At 47.5% G+C, this 27,791-nt stretch overlaps 1 protein-coding gene across 2 annotated transcripts in view; it reads right to left on the reverse strand.

The window, feature by feature from the left end:
• Nucleotides 1-504: 504 nt before the first annotated feature.
• The window catches only part of O-fut1 (O-fucosyltransferase 1), a 167,604-nt gene continuing 140,317 nt past the window's right edge, over nt 505-27,791 (reverse strand). For both annotated transcript variants that reach the window (XM_050168402.3, XM_050168400.3), the window contains exon 9: nt 505-3,126. The gene's annotated coding sequence lies outside the window, so the exon portion shown is untranslated. The remainder of the gene's footprint in view (nt 3,127-27,791) is intronic.

Consider the following 27,791-nt stretch of genomic DNA (forward strand, 5'->3'; position numbering starts at 1 on the left):
CCTCATTGGCTAGAAGGTGCACTGAGAATAGAAGAGATTTTGTGCACAAATGGCAGTCATTTATGTTAATGTGCAACATAAAACACAAGTGCATTCAGCAATTAAGATACCGCCTTATTTATGGTTATGGCTACGTAGGAATACACAACCTTTTATTTCACTCGGTGAGCATCTAATGGAAATGCCTAGTAAATGTCAAAACACCTTTTCCTAACCATGGTAATTACGTTTTTTGCTCTTAGAAATGCATGTTGCTACATTTTACACTGCAGTGCATAGGCCTCATAAATGGGTCAGATCAACCCCAGTATCCTGTACAGCATATATGTTTACAGCAATTTTACACTAAGTGATAAAAACAGATGCCATGGCCTATAATCCCAGCTATAAATACTGGCAAGGTTGCTGAAAGAATAAGTAACCTTTTCTGTGAATATGTATTTGCCTCCACATTTCCAAAGGAAAAGAACAAACAAAATGCCATTTGAAAGAAATGATCACTGATGAAAGGAAAGCATTTTTTTATTTGAAGGACAAAAATGCATTCAGGAAGAAAAATAAAACAAGTTGGAAAAGTAGTAAAAAACAAAAGCTGAAAATGCTTACAGCCATGCATACACTGTACATTACTGAAACTGCAATGATATGGCAGTATGACAAAGTATCACCCTGGCTCATGAGCAATTGACATGCCAGTGCTCCTTAGCCACATCCTTTTGACACTAAATAACATTCTGATGTTTAAACGAAAATCTTACTATGCACCTCTTAACACAGACGTTGCATCCCATTTTAAGATGTGCTTTCCATTTCTATTTAGAATAAGTAAAAATTGACTATTATAATGTAATAGAAGAGGGAGCCGAAATTAGTTTATATCTATGACATTGTTGTAAACATTGCTCCCCTCCCACGGTCACCCTGGGGAGTGTTGCTATGATTTACTAGTACTGCAAAACCAATGAAAAACTTGCAGTGCACCGCCGAAGGGCCCGCAATTGGTTTCTGCTTTGTCTTTGGTGACCCAGACTACCGCTGTTTCTAATGCCGTCATCAACACTTATGCATATTCACAGCCGGTTTGCTGGATGCCAGGTAACCGGCAGCTCACAGGATTTTGTTTTGAACCGCTGCATCAGAGAAATTGCTAGCAGCATCACGTGCCGCCACATTTCGGCCTAGTCGATGCGAAATAATCAGTAATGCTTCCCTACGAACTAAAGAAATGTTTGTTACCTCCATTTATGGGATATGTTTGCTTCAGTAAAATGACATTTTATTCTGTGGGTTTCTATGGAACTTTGTCGGGGAATTAGAATTAGTTTGTTCTAATCCCTTTCATTATGATGAGGTTTGACTTGTGCATTATATAATTCATGCCTAAGAGCATGTTTACTTGCTTGTTTGTGCACTAGAGCTGAGATAGGGGTGCTATTATAAAATTATAATGGGCAAGCAATGCATGCAATGACACAGCATTGTTTAATGACTGACAGCTTCAGTAATACTTGCTGTGTCACGCACACTTGTGTTTGTCATAGGCACTGTCTCTCATTCTATTATGTAGAGGAGTGGCTGGCCAGAGCACCTCTTTTATTTCTTGCCACAATTTCTTTTCATGCCAGATTATGAAGGGCACCAGCACGAAAGCATGTGTGGCCATCTCACCGTTCTATGCAGACAACCACCTAAGTAGGAAAATAGAAATTGTGAAAGCAATAACGTAACCAGGCATGCTATCCTGAGCTCAATGACAACAGTGGCCAGTGTCCCTACTGCTTTATGTGGACTGCTCATCAGAAAGCATATTTGCGCAACCTTGAGAAGCTAGACGCCACACGTATTCCACCTGTATCACTAAATTTTTTTCCACTGCATTGCTGGTTTACGAGTGCTTTACGCACCATGGCATTGGAATGGAGAGACAGTGGATGACGTTGGCCCTGAGTGTAGCAGACTTTTTGTACGAAAACCGGCAGAAAAAAAGGGGGGGGGAGAAAAGATCTAATTTTGTGCCAGCTGGTGACTGACTGTGCACCGAGGCGAGGATGCAATGAGAAGCACAAATAAAGCCATGCACAGTGCAGTAATATGCTTGCTTTATTTTTGTCCTTTGCTCCACTCTTTTCTCTTGGCACAGTTAGCCACTTGAAACTAGCCAACAGACTGCCGTCATTCAACAGACTATGAGTTGCAGCAATGTCGTAGCAAGCAGTAGAAGCCCAATGCTTCAAGTCATGACAGCACAGAAACCAGATTACAAGTACCCAGTGAAATAAAGAGCATGAAATGAGAGCACAAATAATGAAGCAACACAAACAATGAGGACATCTGTGGGTTTGGTTCCCACTAGCTTGACACAGCATTTTCCTGGCATGTGATAGCTGCATGATGTATGTCAAAAATGCCTCTCACCTTTAGGCAAGAGACTTGAAATAAGTGTGAAAAAATATGCCACTTAATGAGTCAATGGTGGCTTCACCCGATATTTCACATCACAGGCTTGTGACAAAAAAAAAAAGATCATTTCAACTAAAAGCATAAGTACATATCATTTGTCAAACAGACAAAAGTGCACAGAATGACCACTGGTATATTTTAAAGTAGCAAAAACAGAAGCACTGGATAAGGGTTACACCTGCAACCACAATGGGTATTTCAACAACCTCGTAGGCAAGACAGGCTCTGGTTTTTTTTTTTTTTTTTTTTTTCAAGCATTGGTCCTGGGAATGCAGCATATTAACGAAAATAAAGGACCACTTACTAACTTCTGCATTGTATGCAAACCGCTATAGAGGCCACGTTTTGCAGCTGCTGCATAGTAAAGTACAATGCATCTTACACTCTCGTACAAGTGAAAGCCTGTCATTGTCATTAGCCTATTTACTAGGTCCACTACGAGACAAAGGCCTCTCCTGGTGATCACCCGTTTGCATCATCAACTACAACCTGTGGCTGCTAATCTCATCTCACTCGACTGTGTTTCCCTTTTGTTGTTGACAGCCTGCACAGTGTTCACAACAAAGAACGGTCCACCAAAGGCAGCAAATGTCATTAGGCTTCCTTGGATTCTGCAGTCTCTGGACAGAATTGACGTGAACAGTGGTGACTTGCGAACGATGTGTCCTGCAAGAGCACAAAAAAATAAGTGGATTGTACTTAGTATTCTTGACAAAGTTTCATTCTACCACTTCCCAAGAACGCTGTGCTATAGACCGTTTCACTGGGCAAGGAGGAAAGGACGTGCCACGAGCCTTTCCTCCTCTCTGGCTTGTGCGAGTCAGCATGGAACAGCTTGAATGTGCTGCCGTTGCTTGCCGTAGAACGATGGAGTTATTTTAGCTCGTTTTCAAGAAATTCACAAGATGTTAGTTCATACATCGAGGAACCACTGTGTAGCCTTTGAATGCAGTAGTAACTACAGTATGCGGGAATTTCTGTTCGCTGCATAAACAAGCAATGTGCATCATCAGCCGCGGTGTGTGTATGTGTTCTGAAATACTTTGGCTATACTGGTTTCCACTTGACAAACAGCAGCGGTGCCTGTGAATTGCCAGTGAGAATTGGAAAATCTTCTCACTATCTGATCGCTTGGCGTGGGAACTAAGACATAAGAGTACCCATGTACAAACAACCCAATGCAACCCCGAAACATCTAAGCACCCCTCAGTATAAAATACTTGCGTCAGCCACTGGCATTGCTCTCAAGCATATCAAGTCTAGTAGACTTGAAATCACTAAGCTATGTCTACATTAGTCTCCTGTATGAGGTCAGTGGCACTGCTCAACACAGCAATCACTGCAGTTGCTAAACCAGTACGATACATATAAGCTCTGTGCTGTAGCACTGCCTTTCTACCCTACAAAACAAAGGGGATTGCATAAAAAGAATTCAATAGTTATTTTTTGTGAAGACACAATTTCCATAACATGGTTGAGTGCGTCTTAGAGGACAGAACAAACAAGACTGAAAAAAAGAAAGCGATTTTCATCCTCTTAGGGTTTGTAGTCTGAGTAATGTACTCTTGTCTAAATTGACCAATTGGTCAATTTGATAACCTTCCCTAGCAAAAGAAAAAAGCGTAAACTCCACAATAGGGCTTCGTATAGTCATGCTGCATGCTCAGGCCATGCGCTATACAGAACAAACAGGTCAGTGGCCCAGCATCTACCTCTGCTTTGAACGCTAGCAGTTCCCAAACTGGCTGCACGACCACTCGACAAGTGTGATTCACACTGAACGGTACGATACATTTCTAACCAAAACTACTTTATTGGTGGGTGACAACCACATTCACAAACGAGGTAGTCACAGAATGTACCTGCAGATAACAATTTGAATGCCTGAGGAAGCAAACAGTAGAACTTCATTCTGTAGCAGAATGGTACCCATGCTGTTACAATCATCACATGTTTCTTAGCTACTCATTGCTGCTAAGCCACAGCTTTAATTAAAGTTACAATAAGAATGTAGCAGTGAGCTTGTAACACTTCTGAAACTAATTTTTTTAGAAATATACGCAACTGATCTTTGAGGCTAATTGTAGGCTTAAATATGCACACACACATTGTGCTGAGTGATCCGTCCACCTGAACACCAGCAGAAACTCCAGCCCTGCAGACTTCATTTTAGTACATCTCACATGACTGCTTGCCATGTAGAAGGTGCCATGTCAATAGACTGGGCGAGTGCAAAAGAAATTACCAAAAATTGCCATTGAGTGTATGCCTCCTTGCTACACGCAGCACTCGTCCAAGCCAGCATGCCGACAGCTCTAAGATGGTGCCACTGCCTATGTAATACGGCGGCACCCATTGAAAATAGGGCTATAGAAACTAGCCCTGCCTACTGGCTACATGCACTCTCCCCCCCCCCCCCACTCAAGATGATTGATGTAAGGCCAAACGAACAAACAAATGCTGCACAAAACGGTGACCAGGAGGTACAAGTGGCATTCCTTTGTGTGCGCTTGCATGAGGGCACTGACGACCTTAAACTCCAGATGTCCTCAACTCGGGAATGTGCCTAATGGTTTCCAGATATATTGGCAGCCGAGATCGGGAAATGCCCAAACAAAAGTGCCACATGTGAGCACAGCTGTTTTGGATCAGATATTAAAACAAGCAACAAGCCAATTCTAAGTGTAGCCAACAGCCACATTTCTGCCATTTTTGCTAGCAAAGCACTCCTTGAATGGCAGAAGGAAAGCCAAAAACTACATGGGAGAGCACAAAATTAAGAAAACAAGAAATTCACATGTAGGGAAAGATGCCAACATGAAAAGCAAGGAATTTGTTCAAAGATAAATGATGAGTGGAAATGTGCAAAAACAGTAGATTTGTTTTCTCACTGCTAGCAGGTTACAAAGCTAGCTAGCAAATGTGGTATATCAGCTCAAACTTCTTACGACAAACATGGACATAACAAAATACTACAGTCGACTCTCATTACAATGGACCCTGATATTCCGACAAAAAACATCCGTTTTATCCGAAGTCCTTAATACCTGAAACGCCTCACTTCTGAAACTTTCGTCACAATGTCTAACAACATTATTGTGAAGAGTGAGTGATGAACGTCCAAAGTAAAAAACGAACAAAAAAGTCGTAGTTTCGCCCCAAAGGCGAAGCATCGATTGCGATAGCAAATTAAGCAAAATAAGCGCGGTAGCAGCAGCGAGCGTATTGACTTTTGTGCTGTCTCTCGCTTCAATGCGAACTAAACGTTGAAAGCACTGCGCATACAAAGCGACCAGCACTGGGTGCACTTTGTCCACAACAGAGATCGCTAGATACGGCGGCCGCGCTGTAAGCAGCAGCCACTGAAGTGAAACCCACCTCTCTCTTGCCTCCCCCCGTGCCTCGTATGCGAAAGAAGACGGCGCATTTCTGCCCCAACCTCGCGCGTGCAATATTGAGCCGCAATAGTCAGCTGACCCTCGCAAGTCAGTTGTCAGCCCATGTCGACACGGCAAAAGTATGACACGGCAAAAATTGCCGCTAATTTCGTCCGCTGTAAGCCGGTAGTCCGTTGTAGCGCAGTCTGTTAAAAGTTAACTTCTTTGCATTAATAAAATAGGTGGAACAAACTAATGCTGAAATATGGTCCGTTATATGCGCAAGTCTGTTGTATGCGGGTCCGTTGTAATGAGCATAGACTGTAATGGGTAAAAGAATCAAATGCAGTCCTCCCTGGAAGTTCTATAGAAGTACCTTTCAATGCTTTAACACAGTGGTTCTCAAATTGGGGCCCGCGATACCCATGCCCGCAAAATAGGGGCATGCAACTATTAGAAAAATAGGAAAAACAGGGGGAAGTCAGGAGATGGTAATTCAAAACGATGAGCAAAACAACAACAAGGTGAAAGCGGGAGCCAACGTTTTGACATGTGGACTTGTCTTCTTCAAGGCGACCTATGCTTTCCTTGCCACAGTATATATAGGTGGGGTTCTTATAAAGGGGAGAGGGCGTAAGGTGGGTGGGTGTGGAAACAAGTGAAGGTGTGTTAGCGGCGAGGGTGTAGAATTGAGAATAAAGGAGTGCTGTGCACAAGGCCAGTGACACGGCCATCTGTCAATCACGTGCCAACGGCCGTGTGTCAGCCGGCCTGTCAACAGCGTGTACAGCAGCCCTCTATTACCTGTTTCGCTGGTGGTCGTGGGCTATCATGTCTCTGAAAGAGATAATAAAAGGAGCAGCAGAAACCAGTGCTCGTGAAAAAAAAAATTTAAAGGGCCCCTGAAATGGTTCGAACAAATTTTGTAGACGTGTAGGGTACAGCTAAAGTTAATCATTCGCACCACAATTAGTTTGAAACGTTTCATATTAAGAGAGCTATTGACAATTACAAGTTACCCTCCTCCAGTCATGCATTTTCCCCTGAACTTGTTCGCCGAGTGATCGGGGCTAAGCTCCACCTTCACTGGCTCTGCGTCATGATAGCACGCTGTGTCGTCGACTTCTGGTTCTCTAGGAGCGCGCGCGCGAAGCCTCTCCAAACTCTCTGCCAGCTTGCTTGGCAGTCGACCCCAAGCGAGAGCTATCAAAGCAGCATGCATTGCGAGCATTTGGTCGAAGCGCCGAACATGTCTGGTATTCCGGTAACCACAGGCAAGCTCGGCGTTTCGGCAGATGGCTGGATGCATAAACTCAAACTGGTGAAGGAACTTTATCGTAGATGTAACGTGAGCAGCCTGATCGGTCTGCACGGTCCAGCCACTTGTTGTCACAGAGCTTAACCAGTCAAACAAAGTGCTAATATTGCTCTAAACAAGTGTAAAACATTTTAAACATTTACAAAAACAACGTTTTGATGATTACACTCCTGCAAAAAGTTTACACCAGCAGCAAAGAATACATTTCGTTACTGCTTTAGTTGAGCTCTGTGCCACCTGGTGGCTGCACCGTGCAGACCATTCACATTTGCGCTACTGCTAAATGGCACAGTCAAGCGGCCAGGCCCTGTCCCCTTGCGCTTGTGTTTGCCCTAACACCGGACTCACGAAACGCAATTGCGTTAGTAATCTTCCGGTGTAAAGTGACGGCCGCAAATGCACAAATCCTGGCGCCGATCGGATAGAGGCAGTCCGATGCACTGCAGCCAATTAGCTCGTCTGCTGCCTTGCAGAGGCGCAGGATGTCACAGCTTGACATTTTGCCAGTCACTACGTTTGCAGTCCACAACACAACAAAGTCGAATCATGGTGTTCGCGAAAAGACTGAGACCGACACTGACGGCGGAGCTCTCGTCAAAGACGGAGCACATTGTAACACAAGCAGACGACACTTGCTGTGTGCCGGAAGTGCTTAAGTGTACTGAAAAATTGTTCTTGCACATTCTCTTTATGTCACTTTCTTTTTATGAAAACAAATTAACTAACATTCCAACTATTACGACCATCATTTGTTTACCATAAAGTTGGAAAAATTATTGATCACACGCCCTGGTCAGCCAATCAGATAGCTCGCCCCACTGACGTCGTATGGGTGATTTATGTCATATGGGTAGGGGCGGTTAAAAATTCCACTGAGCAGTGTACTGCGATCTGGAGCAATGTGCATTTTTAAAGCCTTATAATAAATTACATGCTTTACGCAGAGCACTTAGATGCATTAATTAATGATCAGAAGGACCTACTCTAACGACTCAGTACGTTTGTAGAAAATAGTCAAAATCATTTCAGGGTCCCTTTAAGAAAATACTGAAATGGAATAAATAAATAAGGAAAAAAAATCTAAGCTACCAAACTAAGTGTTGTTGCCTATAGCTTAAAATTTAGCATGGCGAATAGATTCTAAAGCTCTCTTTGAAACATTTATGCCTATTGGTTGCAATGTCTTGAACTTATGGATAAGGCATGATTCTCTGTATTTTCTTTCTCGTATAGAACAGAAATTTGACTGTAAGATGTAGAGTTTGTTCACCACAGTTATGACCTGTTTGGTTGAAATGCTCGGTGATGGCTTTGGGAAGCTGTTTAGTTGTGTCCGCGCAATGTCCATTTAATCTGATGTTCACTGATTCTCTCATTTCACCGATATATTGTTTCTTACAGAAGCAAAATTCAAGCATATAAATCACATCCGAACTTGTACAAGTGAAGCTAGATTTGACTTCGTGTAGGTCATAACTTTGATGAACTTACAGCATTACAGCATTCCCAACACCATTCTACTAAACCCTGTCACATGTCATCATGAAATAGACGAAATTAACAAAATCAAGAACAACTGTGCTGCTGGATACGACAGAGTAAAACCTGCACCGATAAAGTACATAGCCAACGTAATATCAGCTCCTCTTGCCCATATTATTAACCTATCCTTTACTACGGCCAGATAATTTGAAAATTGCTCTAGTATGTCCTATCTTTAAAGGAGGCAACCCAAAACAAATGTCGAATTATCATCCAATATCAGTTCTGCCTGTTTTGTTAAAAGTATATCAAAGCGCAATAAATGTCTGGCTGCAGAATTTTTTTGATAAGCATAATGTTATAAATGATGTCCAATCTGGCTTTCAAAAAAACAAATCTGCCGAGCTAGCATTACTTAAAGTAAAGGAGCTGTAAGGGGGGTTTATTCGGCTTGTAGAGCAGCAGCGACAAACTCAGCACCAGCAGGTAGGGCGCAGCCAGAGAGCGAACTGGGTACGAGCCACGCGATGGCAACGGGGCTTTCTAGCATGCCGATCTTCTTCGTCACAATCACCCCCGGAATTGAAGAGTAGCTATCTTGGTGACCTAGGAAGAGGTGAGGGGATCGTAATACTGCTTCAGCCGGTTGCCGTGCACAGTATCTCGCCCCCGATAACGCAGATCGGGAGATGGCGATACGGGTTCGACCACATAATTAACTGGTGATGTTTGCACAACCACGCGGTACGGCCTGTGGTACTTCGGCATGAGCTTGGACGAAAGGCCAGGAGCAGCAACAGGCGGGCCCAAAGCCACACGAGTGAGTCGATGGGGAAGAGGTGAGGGGGAGGGCTGAGGTCATGATGCTTTTTTTGGCGGCACTGTTGAGCAGACGTCAAAGAACTGGCCAGTTGTCGGCACTTCTCGGCGTGCTAAGCGACCGCATAAACAGGTAAGCATTCAGCAGGGTCCGGCCAGTATGGGAGAACCGTATCAATGGTGCTGGAGAGATGGCGGCCATAGAAAAAAAAAATGGTGAGAATCCGGTAGTGGCTCGAGAGGCAGTCTTATATGCGTAAGTGACGAATGGAAATACAAGATCCCAGTTGGAGTGGTCAGATGCAACATACATTGATAGTATGTCACCAAGAGTTCTGTTAAATCGTTCTGTTAAGCCATTGGTCTGTGGATGATAAGCAGTAGTAGTACGGTGAATAATTTGGCATCTTGGTTTCAGATAGGAGTGTCTGCAGGACTTCCGAGAGGAGTACGCGACCCCAATCGCTCAACAGTTCACGAGGTGCGCCATGGTGGAGAACGAAGTTGTTTAGAATGAACGAGGGAACGTCTTTTGCTGATGCGGCAGGCAAGGCAGCAGTTTCAGCATATCATGCCAAATGATCTACGGCGACAACAATGCATTGGTTGCCAGCGCCAGTAGATGGAAGAGGTCGTATACAGTCGAACCCGGCTATATCGAACTCGCAAAAAAACGCCTATCAGTTCGATATAGAGCATAATTCAATATAAGCCTGCTAAATAATTGGATGTCATAAAAGCACATACCATTTATAAAATCACTTTATTGGTGAAACTAGCTTAGTTTCGCACGAAGTAGTCCTGCATTTTCTTCTGCTTGGGCAATTTCGCTCCCTGCGACGCACGCACTTTTCCACATTGTCTAAAGTGTCGGAGCAGCTGAGGCTGCAACCTTCCGCATTCGCGCAGAAGCACCGACTAGTGCGAGTGCACCAATCACTTCGGAGGACGTGGGCCAAGGACCGTCGTTGCTTTGCTCAGTGTGCCCACTTTCACTTGTGCTCGGTATGATGTCGGCAATGTAGTCTTCGTTTTCGGGCTCTCCTGTGGTCGCGACACCATCATTTGCGCTCAAAAACTCGTCCACCGTTGATTCGTCAACAGCTTCCGGAAATTCTGACAGCTTGCTCCGAACTTCGGCAACATCGGCAGCGGCTTCGTCGCATTCATCAGAATTTAGTCATCACCAAGCACGCGAAAGTCGGCACGGCTGAAGCAATTTCGGATGAACCACTCGCACACGGCCATGCATATGCGTCGGGTGCCAGGGGCACCAGGTCACAAGTTGGGCCGCTTTAGCCATAATCTCCCTTTTCAAGATCATGCTGAGAGTGCTCCTCGGAATCTTGTACGCTGCGGGGACATCCGACTTCTCACCGCGTTCGATCCTATTTGATTTCGAGCATCACGACGAAAGGCGAATTCTGTCGCTTCCTCACGGCAACACTGCGGGAGAAGGCCCACAAGGCGCACACACAATGAACCAGAAACGCAGCAAGCCAACTCTCACTTCCGCTATCTTGCACGACGAGCGCACAAGAGCCTCTGATTGGCTGTCTGAGCAAGCGCTGCGGGCGGGCCAGGATCATTTTTTGCAGGGGGGTGTCGGTGGCTCGTCCGAGGTAGGGCGGTCACGGTAGGGAGAGCGGTTAGATGGAGCCGCGCCACCGGGTTTTCCCGCCACCGCGAGGGAAAACCAACTTCCGGGGGCATTTTCTGCCGCTTGACGTTCAATATATCGGGAGTCGCTGCTTTTCTTGTTCTATGTAAGCGTAATTTTTGCTATATATACTCATTGTAACTATACCGTGTCCAGAAATTGTTCGATATATAGAATAATTCTATGTAAACGGAGTTCGATATAGTCGGGTTCGACTGTATATCAATGCCGACACGGCCAAATGGCTGGGCTGGGCAGGGAAATGGCTGGAGAGGTGCGGCGGAGAGATGCGGGACACATTTGCGTCGCTTGCAGGCAATGCAGGAGCGTACGTATTTGTGGACGAAGGCGTACCTCCCTCACCAATAATATCGAAGGCGAAGCCGTGTGTAGGTTTTTGACACTCCGCTTTGACCACACTGCGGGTCAGAGTGAAAAGCGGATCATAAATCTTGTCGGAGCTGGCGGGGCACTACTAAGAGCCATTGGTGGCCGTCATTGTGGTAGTTGCGGCAGTATAAAAGTCCGTCGCTGATTGTGAAATGCTGCGCCTATCGGCGTAACGCTCGAGGTGCCAAAGCTGCCGGAGGATTCGACAAAAAATCGAATATCATGACGATCCATGGGTCTTTTCGTTGCTCCGAGGCCATGTCCAGGATGTCAAGTGGTGAGATGTCATGTCTGTAGGTAGAAGTACTGCTGTCTGAAGTAACTGGAAAGGGCGAGAGGGCATCGGCGTCAGAGTGTTTGCGTCCAGAGTGATAGACGACATGGATATCATATTCCTGGATTCGGAGGGCCCACCGAGCGAGGCGGCCCGACGGGTCTTTTAGGTTAGACAACCAGCAAAGAGCATGATGATCCATCACCGTATCAAAGCGTCGACCGTAGAGATATGGGCAAAATTTTTGAAGAGCCCATATGATAGCCAGGCACTCTTTTTCTATTACTGAGTAATTGGCCTCAGGTTTTATGAGGGCACGACTAGCATAAGCGACCACATATTCAGCATTAGTGCTCTTACGTTGTGCGAGTATGGCACCAAGGCCAGCACCACTGGCATCAGTGTGAAGTTCTGTAGGTGCACTTGGATCAAAATGGCGCAAGATTGGCGGAGACGTGAGTAGGCGATGAAGAGTGGTAAAGGCATCATCAGAGGCTTCCAATCAAGCAGAAAGTTCATTGTCGCCTTGGAGAAGTTGGTTTAGTGGTGCGATCACAGTAGCGAAATTGCAAACGAAACGTCGAAAATAGGAGCATAGGCCAATGAAGCTGCGTAGTGCTTTCAAGTTAATGGGCTTCGGAAATTCGGATACGGCGCGAAGTTGAGCAGGATCAGGAAGAATGCCTTCTTGGGAGACAACGTGGCCTAAATAGTCAGTTTTCGAGCTGCAAATCGGCACTTTTTTAAGTTAAGCTGGAGACCAGCATTCCGGAGACAGATCAAAACTTGATGTAAACGGCAAAGATTGGTCGGAAAATCAGGGTAAAAGACGACAATGTCATCGAGGTAGCGGAGACAAGTATGCCACTTCAGGCCGCATAGGATGTCGTCTATCATGCGTTCAAATGTGATGGGCGCGTTGCACAGACTGAACGGCATTACAGTGAATTCATGCAAGCCGTCTGGTGCTACAAACGCGGTTTTAGAACAGTCAGCGTCAGCCATGCACCTGCCAGTAGCCAGAGCGGAGATCTAAGGAGCAAAAAAACTTCGCTCCTTGCAAACAGTCAAGTGCGTCGTCAATACGTGGCAACGGGCATACATCCTTTCGGGTAATCTTGTTAAGCCTTCGATAATCGACGCAAGATCGTATGGTGCCGTCTTTCTTTTTTAAACTAGGACGACTGGTGATGCCCAGGGACTACTAGAAAGCTGGATGACACCGCAATTGAGCATATCGTTCACCTGGTCATTGATACCGCGTCTTTCAGTCGCCGCTACTCGGTAGGGACGCTGTCAAATTGGTGCATGGCTCCCAGTGTCGACTTGTGGACCACAGTGTATGCGTATTCCTGGAGGTGTAAGGCCCAGCGAATGAGACAACCGGTGGGATCATTGAGTGAAGAAAGCCAACAGAGGGCATGGTGATAGGTGGTAACTGTAAATGATTGACCATATAAGCAAGGTCGGAACTTGCCCACTGCCAGAAGGAGCACGAGACACTCACGCTCAGTAGTTGAGTAATTGCACTCGGTTGGAGAGAGGTTGTGGCTGGCGTAGGCAATAACATGGTCATGTTCACATTGGTGCTGGGCTAAAATTGTGCTGATTTCGTAACCACTGGCATAAGTGCGAATTTCTGTGGGAGCAGAGGTGTCAAAATCTGCGAGAACTTGAGGCGTTGCGAGTAGTGTGATGAGATCCAAGAAAGCAGTAGCTCGTTCAGAGTCTGAGCAGAAAGCAACATCTTTCTTGAGGAGGTCAGTCAGAGGACAGGAAACGTGCGCGAAATTTCTCACAAACCAGCAGAAGTAAGAGCATAGGCCAATAAACCTTAGAAAAACTTTGATACAGGTCAGCAAGGGGAAATTCCGCACTGTACTAACTTTAGCTAGGTCGGGATAAATGCCTGACGAATTGATGAGATGACCAAGCATGGTTATTTGGTGGTGACCGACCTGACAGTTGGGCAAGTTGAGCTGCAGGTGAGCGGTGCGGAAAACCGAAAGAATAGATCGCATATTTACTTGCATAATGATCGCACTCATGTAATGATCACACCCTTGAAATTTGACGTCAAAATTCGATTTTTTTTTTTGCTCTCCCGCACAATGATCGCACCCCGAACTTGCCGCAACGACATGTATGCCAAGCCTAGTAATGCTGATTGCGCTTACCATCTGTCGAATGCTGTCGAATGCTACGCGAATTACTCTTCAAGACATACGATAGTCTGCACACACCAAACAGATTCTTAAACAAATGTCCCATTTCATTCCTTTCATCACTTTCCGCACTTCTATGAACAAAGAAAAAATCTACGACCAAACTTGCCCTGGCTTTATTATTTGTAGGCTTTATAATGGTTGTGGTCAACAACAACAAAAAAGGCGCCTTTCAATTTCTCTCGTCTGCACTCGTGGGCATGCAACAAATCGCGAGCGGCAACAATAGTAGCCACATTTACATTGATACGTTAGAAGTGTACCCTGCTCATACGCCGACACTTGTAACACAGCTAAGATATTGACCCACCCTTAGCGGAAAAGTGCTGTATTAGGATAGTAGTGAAGACAAATGCTGCAGTTTTCGCAGCATACCCACCATGTGTTTCTATATCACTGGCAGGTAAGTGTGCTCATTTCTGTTTCTGTCCGTTCAAAGTGGACATGGCTATGTTATTGCCGCAAGCTTGCCGATATTAACTACATTATTTATTACTGATATGGAACAAACTGTTTCAATGCACGTAATGTGCTCAGAAGAAAAAAAATTGCGTTCGGCTTGCTCTGCAGTTTGCTGGGGTGGGAGGTCCAGCACAAAATCATCCTTGCATATTCGTTGGGCAAAGCAGATGCAGAAGGCACAGAATGAGCACTGGTTGAAGACATGTCTCAATGGCCGCTATGGAAACGACAATGTGTGGGAAGGAGACATTGTGGGAAAGCAGGACTGAAGCTGCAGGACTAAGCACATAGTCTCTGTCATGTACAGGTGGAAAAGCTAAAACAGTGACGCATGTTGCTGCTTGAGGTGGGAGATTAATAAAATCTGTAGCAAAGCTGAGTTGGGGCTTGAACAGGAGGGTCAATGAAAAGAGGTAGGTCAAGCTGTAAAACATGAGCAGGACAGTCTATCTAAGCCGAATGGGCAGCCAAAAAGTCAACTCCAAGGATCACATCGTGAGGGCCGCGTTCGAGTACACTAAACAAAATGGCCAGACACAATGACACGGGCAGCACACATCACAAGCACAGCCACAGTTCTACCATCCACAACCTGTAGCACACGAGTCGGAGCTGGAGTAAGCACTTTCTGCAGGTGGGTTCGAAGCTCCACACACGATAGAAATTTGTGCACCAGTGTCAAAGCGCCTCGTCCTGTCTACTCTCTTCGTTCTCGTCTGTGCGCTTTTGCGACTTCAAGATGTCAATTAGTGCTTAAACTGGGAACCCATTCAAGTCCAGAAGGTTACGATCAGTAGGCAGGGTCAACAGGAATTTCAGGCAGGGATGCTAAAGCAGCGTCACCTCCAGGAGGTGCCCCAGTTAGTTTCCCGTCGTAGAGTGGCGACGGTAAGCTCGGGACGGGGAGCGACGCAGCTGGGGCGAACATGAGCGGCGACTATATGGCGACAGTGAACGGCTAATTTCAGTGGCTCAAGCATTGTCAGGTGCATCTTCGAAATCTGTATAGGGTGCATGTGGGCAAAGATTCAGTGGGGAGTGACGGTAGGTAGAAAAGGTTGGTCGAGAGTGCACAGGCCCCAAACTTTGACAGTGGCGAGAGATGTGGCCCACATGTCCACAATAGAAGCAGGTGGGTTTATCCTCGTGTGTTCGACATTCAGCCGGGTTGCCTCAGCTCGGTAGGCACAGTACTGGCTTTGGTGAGTGGGGACACAGGCAGCGCACGAAGCAAAGTCAGAATGGTTGGTGGAGCAGATGGACGGCAGACCCACAATGACTAACCCTTGGCAAATGACCCATTGGATGAAGTTTGAAGTTTGAAGTTTATTTGCTTTCTTCATTACAGAGAGAGGAAACAAGAGCTAAAGGCCATTTGGCCTGACAGGAGCTCTTGCTCCTAAGCGCGTTCGGCTTACATGATGATCCAATGTAAGAAAAAAGCAAATATAACAAGAAACAAGCAAGTACGCTTGTTTCGAGACATGAGTTGTTGGAAGTTGTCAAAACACAGTGTTGCTGGAGCGACAGGAGATGTTGCTTCCATTTCTCACCGGAATATACGTACGACATTCTTGGAGGAGGAGGGCTCACACGGAACATGAAGGTCTTCGCACGTCAATGAAGCAACGGTATTCAGTAGACACGTAAACTGCTGTACCATGATGCGGCGGCTCTTTGCGTCTTCAAAGCCGTGACATTCGGCTATGATCTCACTGACCATCATTAAGTTCTTGGAAACCAGAAGGTTAAATGCGTCATCCACAAAGCCATTTTAGGACGTCGCTGACTTTGTCTGCCTTTGCCATCTTATCATCTACCTGGTACATGCCACGTATGAGTCAGTGTACATCTTTGCACGGGTCACAAGGTCCTTCTCAGCAGCATGTTGGCAGCTGATGAGCTTGCCTAACAAATCTGGAAGCTTCTTCTTGCACTGGTCCCAACTCATTATCCCTTCTTCACGAGTCTCAAACCCGGCCCGTGCACTTTTCTTTAGATACAATATTATGTTTGCCAGCATAAGCATCCCAGGTGACCCATTCGTAATTCTGCAACCAGTCCTCAACGTCAATCTTGTCGATCCCACAAAACACCCCAGGGTCGTGGGGCTGGGACAGGATGACTGTCGGTGGCACTGACAGGTTCTCCTCTAGATGACATAGCGGCCAGGTTACGTCTACTGCGGAGCTCCGTCTTACACAGGTGACTACCCACACTTCCACCAAAAATGTTGCAGGAAGAAGCACAGGCATATTTAAATAGCTCTTTAATGGCTGAGCCAACACACGCTGAAGAGCATTAATTTAAAATATTCTCTGTTCTTTCAAACCAGAATCCAAATCCTCTTCTTCCACCATTACACAATGTTACAATATTGCGGCTCCGAGCTCATTTAGAGTGAATGTGGAAGGCGCCACCCTTCTTGCATCCCCGCTGTGAAATATGCTTCTAAGCAGTAATGTGCAAGCCTGCATCCCGTGCATGCCGTTGCACAGGAAGGCTGATGCTCCCATTGAAAACTGTTCTGAGCAAAAAAGTTGATAACGAGAAGCATTATCCCCTACCCTCTTTAAAGGCACTGGCTATCAGCTTTCCAGTGCAACATCATATCATGTGACATGCAGGCATTACCCAGACATGAACAGCTGGGAAGTGACTGTTCGGAAGGCAGTTTGGAAGCGAAGAGCGTCAGATTCGTGGTTTTTCTCGTCGCTCTTTAACCCTTTCGCTGTCACGGACGTACTGGTACGTCTTCACGCTTCCCCCCCACAGTGTCACTGACGTGCCGGTACGTTCTCTATCGTGCGTTCAAAATTTCGCGCCTGAGCGCAAAGCTGGAGCTCCTGGACTGGCCATGCCATCTGATGACTCTTTCTACAAGTTCGTATTTTCGCCCCGACCTGTGTTGGTACATGTATTGAAGAGTACGGTGCGACTGCCACTCGCCCCTCTCTCTTTGCTGCGTGGCGCGGTGGCTCGGCGTTCGCTGGATCATGCATCGCGCGCGTGTGGTTCAAGGGTTGTTCTGCCATCTCCGCTGGTTTGACGGTTTTCATTTTTCTTCTGTTGGTGTGTCTGCTACGGCACGTCAAGTTCAGGGGCACGCGCCGTTGCCTCTCCGAAAAGAGTGACTCGATTGCTGCTTTCGCTCTCTCGCTGCACCTTCGCTTCCGGCTTGCAGCAGTAAACGTAAAGCCCTTCGAACTTTGTTTTAGCCTTTTTTCATCTCCCTCTGTGTTCTTGATCACACAACGTCCCATTTCTCTCCGTTGTGTGGGCGACTGAAAGCGCATCCTCCCTGCGCGCGGTTACTTTCGGATGGCTGATCGCGCGGGACCTTCGTCTGCTCACTGGAGCGGTGGCTCTTCCGATTCAGAATACGAGCCGAGCTCAGATTCGGACTCGGACAGCGTGTCATGTGAGGAAGAGGTGAATTTGGCATCGTCAGATTCGGATGTTGAACTAACTAAATAATTATAGTCAGGCTGTTGATGATGTTTTCTAACAACAGCTGCAGAACACTGAAATGTGCATATTGCATTGACTATGTTATTTGTATACCAATCATAATCAAAAATAAATTGCTATGTTCATTCCCTGTTATGCTCGTTCGCCGAAACCAAGCCGACACTGGGGGTGCGTCACGGCCAGAAAGGTCCGACAGCGAAAGGGTTAAGGACCACATTAAGCCCACGCTCTCTTCAGTGTCAATGCTATTTACAAAATGCCACATCTAAAATGCAGCTGTTTAATATGGCAATCATTCCAGTGTTCAAAGTTCAAAATCAGGTGAAATGGTAGCATCATCTGACTTGCTGCTGCCTTGAGCCATCGATAAAACCAGCCACAGATACAGCGAAATAGTGAGATCTGCAATGTTTCGGAGTGCAAACGCCACTTCGAACTCTGACAAGTGCACATGTCTTTGGAGATCATTCCAAAATCTCCGCCAAGCCGGAAAAAAATGAACTCCATAAAACACAAAAGTTTAGTTCTCCTACTATGAGTCAGCTGGTGCAGTGTGTCCAGGAGCGGTGTGGAAGGTTTCGAACACTGCATTTAAAAGTATCGTTAGCCAGCTAATGAAGCCCAATGGGCGCGGTAGGAACATAGTTAAAGGCATAAAGGGCACTTTGGGCTAACTGTGGCATGTCTTATATGAGCACAAAAATAATGGTGACAAGCTTGCACAATGTCAGAAACCTTGACAAAACAGGCACTTCTTTATATGACCAGATTGATCAAAATGACAACAAAAATCACAGTGATAACGTGTCTGCACCAATGGCAATGTCAGAGGCCTCAGGTTGTGAACAGAGCACTCATAAGGATATGAAAACAATAATCAGTTTTCCTTCCTTGCTATTTTGACGAGTGGTCATTTTAAGTGACAATGTTTGCCTCTCTTCAAGTAATTTTTCCTTGAACGTCGGAATAAACATAATATTGTTCTTCTCATTTACGGGCAACTCTGGGTCAACTGCATTAGAAATATGCAGCAATTTCCAATCAGTAACTAGGGAATATTCAAAATGTCAAGTGCCATCCATCAACTTGCTGCAAAGTGCTATCCAACGTCTTAATTAAGGCAAAGCAAGACGGAACTGCTCATTCGATAGCATAGCTACACACATAGCTGCTGCTTTCGCCCTTGCTTTGGGGTGTCTTCCACTGTTAGATCCACAGCAACAACCTAGACCTGTTTTTTCCAGCAGCGGGCACAACACAAGAGAACAAAATCAATGTGCCTGCTAAACACTGGCCAACACAGACAATGTTACGGACCGGGTGCTGTTGTTAACACCTTCACTGTAGCATTTAACTGCAATCTCCTTCCCTCGCGTCTTAACTACGACTAGTTTGATGGCCTCCCCCTCTCTCTCCTCCCCCCCCCCCAACACATGCAAAACAAAGTCTTTCTGTATCACAGTAACCCCTCGTTATAACAATATTGCTTCATTGAAAATATTTCATTCCCCAAAGATTATCATGGTCCCGAAATCAGTGCATGCATTTTAGACCAGATTATTCGAAGTGAAGTGACACTAGACTCCGCTCAGTATGAAACGAAAAGCCGGAAGTTCACGTGAAAAAGCACAGTGCAACATACCCGATAACCCTTTATGTTTATTCGCATTAACTTCGATAAGGGAAATAGCAGTACGAAGGTCACTCCAACGTGGTGGCAGCTTCTTGGGACTAACTGCACTGCATGGTTGCATGTAACTGCGTTGCATGGTGACAACTGACAGGCACGGCAGCTGCTCATGAGCATTAGTAAAATTTAGGCACTTTTGTGTCATCGTTGTCAAGCGCAGCTTTGTTTCAATATAGATTTCAAGTAGCGGTGTGTGAATATCAAAATTTTCAAATACGAATTGAGTACAAATACCTGGCTTCGAATACCTCATAATCAAAGACAGTTGCCTTTTTCACTAATGAACATTTGTTTTACCACATATTTATGTTGAAAACAATTCACTAGTAAGCTATTAACACAAAATGTGTGACTGTATAAAAAATATCCCTATTGAGAACACAGTTACTGTCAAGACGACAGACTAGTCAGATCAGAAATGTATTGATGCACACAAGATATCACAGCTTAAAACAAGTGGTAACAAACATTAAAAGTTGTCGTGGTGAAATGCGAGTTACTTTATGTAGTCAAGCAGCAGGCGTTCCCTTCTGGTAGATGCAACGCCGCCCCCCCCCCCCCCTTGCCTGCCCCCATGGAATATGCTTGTTCACTCGGGACCAAAGTAGCTGGTATTGCAAGGTATTTGGGGCAAAGCTTGACCAGACTGAGCTATCTGAAGGAGCCCACAATCTCCCACCAGCCACATTGTTACTGCCTTTTTTTAGCAATGCCTCCTAGGAATATGAAGCAATTTTCCATTCTGAAGAAGAAAATGCTCTAGTTCCTGCTAAGCTTTTTGTCAGATTGTCAAAAGCATTACAGACATCACAGGAGGGCTGTGAGCACTGTTTTGGGACTTTTCTAGCTTCCGGGTTAGTCGCTTCCCTAGTAAGACATAAGGCCGGCTCCTGGAGCACGAGATCATTTATTTGTTTGTTTGTTGGCTTTGAATATTGTGGACTTGAAATGTAGGTCCAAAAACATGGCCAAGCATGCTTCCTTATCCTCTGCATACAAAGAGAATCTTGCTTTGATGGAGCAGGCCTGTTCTCTAGGGAATTTAGTTATTCCACTAAAACTGCTGAGACAATTAAGCACTCCAAAAATAATCGGTATTTGAACAGAATGTGACGGATATCTTTCTGCACTAGCAATAACAGTAGCATCATAGAATAGTTTCAGTGCTTCGACGTATTCAGACGCCTCCTTCCATTCTAGTGAGCCATGACCATTAATGCTGCTGTCTGATATGGCTAGCTCAACAGTGACTGCCTCCTTTAAGTCTGTAGCAGTGCGACTATCGCCTCCAGAGTAGGTGAAGAAGATGACTCACGTGCATGTGGCGCGAGGATAGAACACGCTGGCACGCTCAACCTGAGCGGCCTGCCTAAATAAACCGTTGCTACAGCGGCTACCTCTTTGCACTGCCTCCCACAAATTGGTGACCCGGACGACAGAGCCCAGCCATGCCATCGCACCGACTCTACCAAGGCGCGAGTGATGTGGCATTTCGCAGTCCGGCAGACGTCCTGCGGTTGTAGGATGTCCAGGAATTCTACATCAACATGCTGGACCTCTGGTTCATCCAGATGGACAGCCACTTCCGTATCAACAAAGTTCCAGGCTCCCACTGTGTTCCAGGCTCCGCCTGCCATCCCCAGCCCCGACTTCTATGAGGACTTGCAGGCAGCCGTCCTTGCTCACTACGCCACCTCGAGTGCCCAATCACAACAGCTCTCGCCATTTCAACCGTCACGTAATTCAGCATCTTGTTGTCCCACATCGCCTGCATCCACCCGTGCCTATCGTCAGCACACGCTGGCCCCACCATTAAACCCCTACTAGATCCGTGAGCCTCCTCCCGATTTCAAAGGCAGCTGTGCAACGACTCTTTTTAAGGAATTCACTGGGTAAACATAAGTGCTTTCAGCTACTCTACGGCCTACCGCTCTCCTTCCTTGGACGTTCCCACAAGCTGTCCGCTTTCTGTTCGAGGGCACATGGCTCATCGCCGATTCAGAGGCTCTCCCACTGGCTCCACCAAGTGCAAATTTCACTCTCACAAGCACGGCGATGCCACAAGCACAACCTTCGCAATGCCTTCAGCGACCACTGCAATTCTGATGCTGTTAGCATTCGAGAATTCACTGCATGCAGCAGCAGGCTCGCCTTCCGATGTTCTGTGCTCGCACCTTTCGTGGATGCATGGCTTACTGAAGTTTTGCAGGAGCAGTTTTGCCATCTGGTTTTTTCAGCTCGAGAATCACTTCTACGTCAACAATCTGAGCGACCAACACTTGCGCTATCTCCACGACAGTTGCAAGCTGCCAGATGATCTTTCGAAGCTCCAACTTCTACAGGCCCGGGTAGCATCTACGAGAAGCTGCGGCAGGTCGCGATTTCACACTATGGCATCACTGTGGCTGTGCCTCGCTCATAACCTACACTGCTGGTGCTGCCTGGTACATCGCTCTCGGATTGCGGAACCCGACGCTACTAACGACACTGCCAACACCACTGCCATCGTTGCATGCCGTTCGACGACACCGTCCTCAGGGTTGTACCCCTCAATGTCCTGAACTCAATGCCTTTTGCACATATTTCAATCGTGCTTCACACTGGGAGGGGGGCCCTGTAGTGGCACGACTATCGCCTCCAGAGTTGGTGAACAAGAAAAAGAAGATCGCTCACATGCATGTGGTGCAAGAATAGAACATGCTAGCGTGCTCGATCTGAGTAGCAGCCATCCTGCTGGTCGAACACCCCCCTGCCCAGCTGCCCACCTGTCTACACAGCATCCACCCTGCTTGGACGTCCAGCCAGGTCGCTGCCCTCTGCCAAGAGCCACTTGCCCTGCATGAGCTCCAGGCGGCTCTGAGGCGAGGGAAACACCGCAGCGCACCAGGAGCAGACACCACAGATGCTCCGCAACCTGGCCGACAGCGAGCAACAGCGCCTGCTCGAGTGCTTCAATGAGATCTGGCAGTCAGGGCAGGTGCCAGAGGCATGGCGCACAGCTATTGTGGCACCCATCCTCAAGGCCAGAAAATCGGCTAGGGAACTGTCATCCTATCGACCGGTCTCCCTCATCTCCGCTGCCTGCAAGGTGATGGAGGCCATGGCTCTAGCACGACTGGACTGGGTGGCCCGTGCTCGCGGATTCCTGGCAGACCAACAGACGGGCTTCCGGCGGCGGCGGTGCACTGCAGACTCCATCGCTGACATGGTGTCCACCCTGGAGGACGCCAAGGCCGGCGGGGACCTTGTGATGCTCTTGCTGATCGACGTACAGGGTGCCTTCGACAGCCTCCCTCACGCAGTTGTCCAGCAGGGCCTGGACCTCCTCGGCATCTGTGGCAACCTGCGGGGGTCCCTCTCGTCGTTCCTGCACAATCGCACCCTCAGGGTTCGTGTGGGTCAATCGAAGAGCACCCCCCGTCCAGTCGCTGCAGCTGTACCCCAGGGGTCAGTGGTGAGCCCCTTCCTTTTCAACCTGGCCATGGCACGGTTGCCTGCTGCCCTGCCTATCGACCCTCACTTCCCCATGCAGTCCTCAATCTACGCGGATGACATCACCCTTAGGGTGCGGGGACCACCGCAACACATCTGCAAGGCACGTGCAGCCCTACAGAGAGCCCTGGACACTGCGGCTGCCTACTTGTGCAGCATCGGCCTTACGATCTCGGCCAGGAAGACCGAGGCCTTGCTACTGCATCCCAGAGCATCAGCCCACCGCTCAGCTGCCCGGCTGTGCTTGGAGGGCGTCCAGATCCCATGGAGCAAGGCAGTCACCTACCTGGGGCTGCACATTGACCATCGGCTGACCTGGCTGCCGGCTACCAAGGCCCTGTGCGCCCAGACGCTTCAGGTCCACAAGGCGATCTCACAGCTCTTTGTCCGTGGACAGGGCTGTACCAGCAGGTGGGCCCTGCAGCTATTTGAAGCTGCAGCCACTTCACGGCTACTGTATGCCCTCCCTCTTGTGGCGCTGCCCCCATCTCGCCTGCGGAAACTGGAGCTGCAGCACCGGTCAGCAGTACGGCTCTGTCTTGGCGTTCCCCAAACCTCACAAGTGGCCGCCACTTTGGCTGAGGCAGGTGCCTGGCCCCTGTCATTACTCTTCCTGCAACAGGGGCTACGACACATTGATCGCCTACACTATGCTGCAGATGGTCAAGCACTCCTGACCCGCCTACGCTCCCGGCCAGCATCACACATGGGACGGCTGTGTGCCCTCTATAAGGAAGTCACAGGGGACACGCCTGCAAACGCTGTACAGCATCGGCCACCACATCGGCCACCAATCCCTATCTCGACGGAGCTGCCAGGTGTCTCGAAGAACCGTTCCCCAGCATGCGCCCTACAGCAGACGGCAGCCTCTCTCCTCCAAGAGAGACTTGGGGACTATCTTCACATCTTCGTCGATGGATCCGGGATACCAGAGACGACTCATCCACAGCAGCCTGCGTTGCACCGGCCCTACAAAAGAGCAAACTGTGCCATCTCCCGGGACATGCAAGCTCTACCGCAGCAGAGCTAGCAGGACTCCACCTTGCTGTGGACCTACTTGCAAAGCAGCTACCAGTGACCCCGGCAGCCATCTTCTGCGACTCCAAGGCGGAGCTGCTCTCCCTGCAGAACCCTGACAGGGCTAGCCTTGGGGTTGCGCTGCTCTCTTCAAGACTGACGGCCCTTCAGGACACAGGATGTTCACTATCCCTGCATTGGCTACTGGCACACGTGGGGATCCCGGGCAATGAAGAGGCGGACACTCTTGTAAAAAGTGCCCACCACTCAAGCGTCCCCCTCAGCCCTGCTGTAACGGCCGCAGACTTCTCGAGACACAGGCTCCGCCAGCACATCATCGCCTGCCCCCCGGACAAACGGGTATCCCTGGGCCAGCCTCCACGGCCTCTTCCACAGCACGGCCTCCTATGAAGGGATGCCTCGTAGCTGCTCCGACTGCAAATTGGCTGCTACTGGACGGCAGCCCGCCGGCATCACCTTGGAAAAGCCACCTCGCCAGCCTGTGCCTTTTGTAGTGAACCAGAGACTCTGGAGTACCTCCTGCTGGCCTGCCCTGCTCACCTGCAGCACCGCGGCCGACTTCTGCAAGAGTTCCACTACCTGGGGCTCCCATGTTCCCGACAGGAAGATATCCTCTTCCCCTGTCGTAATCAGCTACCAGCCTTCCTAAGTGTCGTCGAGTGCCTCAACTCGTCGGGGCTCTCGGCAAGACTACAGGAAATTTCTACAAGGACAGATGGCCTAACGGCCATCCCACCACCTCGGGCTTCCTGATCCGCCCCTATTTCACTTCTACTGGGCCACCTACGATACGGTCTACCTCCAGCCTACTCCTCCGGTCAAACTCGCTGGGTCCTCTCGGCCGGGCTGCTCTGATGCTGCTGGGACGACCCTCTAGCTTTCTCCCTCCTACCCTCTCTTTCTTTTAATCCCATCTCCCCCACCCTGCTGGCACTGAGCCATGCTCCCGCATGGGTTGCACAAGATAGTGCCAGCCTTTCCTCCTTTCCCACAAGAACCACTTCTCTCTGAGTGGCCACGGTAGCTGCCGCTCCAGAGATCACGCAGCCCCATGGCTGGCCGACATAAATAAACCGTGGCTACGGAGGCTACCTCTACACGCCCCTCCCACAAGTCCTAGAAGTGGGACAGCATTAGGTATTGGCTTTTCCACCTCGCTTCCACATCTTGCACCAGATGAAGGGGATGCTCGCCTGTTTTTTAAGGCAAAATCCTTAAGCGCCTTGTTGCAATGGCTCATACCCCCTTATAGCTGCGTCTAGTCGAGTGCTACAAAAGTTATCGTCAACAATGGCTCATACCCCCATAAGCAAGCAAAAATGCAATGGCTCATACATTCATTGAAATCATCCATACAACACACAGAACAGCATACGTTTCAATAAAGAACAAGCTCAAAACAAGCATCCGAACCATCAATACAGCACTGCATACCTCCCTCAGAAGTACACTACAACCGAGGATGCTCGCCAAGCGAGAAACGAGGTGCGACGTGCGAAGCGGCGGGAGCAAGGTATTCGACCGCGAGTGCTGCTTTCCCTTGCCGGGTGGTTGCAACATAACGTCTAAGATAAACGTCGTTGGTGTGAGTCTGACCCTGCTATACGAGCACGCAAAACTGCAGCTAAGCGTCAAAAACGAGCCGAAAAAGCCAAAATGCAAAGGCAGCGATGCGATGATACGAGATGGCAACATAGAGAGGAGGCCAAAGGTTGCAGACAATGGCTTGCCACACGTGCACTTCACACTGCGTCTCGTTATGTCTTGCAAGAAGTATGATCCCTCCAATCGTATATAACTTAATGCATTAACAAATGTGCAGCAGGCTTTCGCCTTCACGTGTTACAGGAGTGTAACATGCTGCCTAACTTCTTTTTTATATTCCTCTAGCCTTCTTTGTGCTTATAATGACCAACAATGTGCCTAGCTTTCTTGCACAGACGATCAATGGACAGTGTACAGGGTATTGAATAATTGATAGCAAGCTGCAGGGTGTGGGCGAAGCACAAATGCTCAGTCCATGGGAGCCTCCTGATAGTGGCACAGGTGTTACGTCTGTTATCTGTTATAATGCACTTTTGACAGTCCATGGGTATCTCCCATTCTGTGCACATCTCATCAAGCATTTCTGTTATGTTCTCAGCACAGTGGCTGACAACCATGTGAGGAATGTTAAGCATGAACCATTTCATTTAAAAATTCAGAGTAAGAAGATGGCAAGTGCAGCTCACATAGCTTTGATTGGTGCGTGATATCCACATGTCACTGGTAAAGGCTATACATAGCTGTTCTTCCCCCTTTAAAAGCACTGCTGAGTTCTGCCTTCACTTTCTTTCGTATATCGATATACAAGTTCTGAACAAGCGCACACAAAATTATAGTGACTGTTGGTACATGATAATTTGGAATAGCTTCTGCCATAAGTTCAATAAACCTGCGGTCTTCAACAACGCTGTAGGGCTGCAAAGTGCTACCATGGCAGCCACCTTAGTATTTAGTACTTGAGTCTTCTTCGTAGACAATGACTCGGTACGGCATACAATATCAATTATCGTCGACTGATCTTCTTCTGGCACACCTACAGCAATCTATTGGTACTCCTTAATCATGGCTGAATGCTGTTTCAGGTGGTTGACAAGTAGAGTTGTCAAGGCTGTTGGCGTATAAGTTGACGTCTTGAGATGCCAGCATATAAGTCGATGACATCTTCCCAAAGTACTTCACAATACAGTCACCGACCGATTTTCCAGACCTCGCAGGGTCTGAAAAATAATCCGAGAAATCAAACAGTCCGAAAAACTCATCAGCCAAAAGAAACTAAATTTATTAGGATTGCTGATTGCCATGTGTTTAGACAGGTGACACCCCCCCAGTGTGCAACAAAGGATTAATTCACTAGGTGGCGTTTCGGCACATGCAAAGGTAAATTTCTATTAATTACGAAGAAGATGAACAAATGGCATATCTCAGACGCGTTCAGTTTATAATAAAGTGGTTCTTGAGTGTCCCAGATAAAATGGGTAAATTGCGCGGTGTTGACCACTGTCACTGTGTTGCGACGAGCTTGGCTCCTACGAATATGGAGTGTGGCTTCCCCTCGCAACCTTGGTTCACAACCCCTCACAACCTCACAACATCTGCATGCAAGATTGCAGACCTGCACGCAACTCTGCTTTCTGGAGCAACATATATACAGTAGCTCTGTACCTTACAATCAGTTCAGTATAATGCTACACACTGATGAAAGCAAGTAGGTAATTACACACAGAAACCTGGCGAAAACAGCACATTGCCACAAAAGCAGTGAATTAGTGTACTCTTTATGGACCACATGTGTGTCTGGACTGGTCAACAAGTTTCATCAACTTTAAGCCAGCATAAACGTAATGGTGCCCACGCTCAGACAACAAGATTTGTTCGGCCACTGTGGTGACCACCAGCTTGGTAAATGTGCATCAGTTCTTTTTTGTGAGATTCCCTGTATAACAATGGCTACTGTGAAACAAATCACTTGCACCAAATCCAGAAAAGACAGCACAATTCATGCCTCATTCACATGTGTGAAGGATGCTAGTTCAGCATTTGTCCTATAAGTATCTTCTGCTGTCCTGTCTGAATTTGGTACCAGTAAAT

Source organism: Dermacentor andersoni, chromosome 1, assembly GCF_023375885.2.
Source record: "Dermacentor andersoni chromosome 1, qqDerAnde1_hic_scaffold, whole genome shotgun sequence".
Classification (NCBI taxonomy): domain Eukaryota; kingdom Metazoa; phylum Arthropoda; class Arachnida; order Ixodida; family Ixodidae; genus Dermacentor; species Dermacentor andersoni.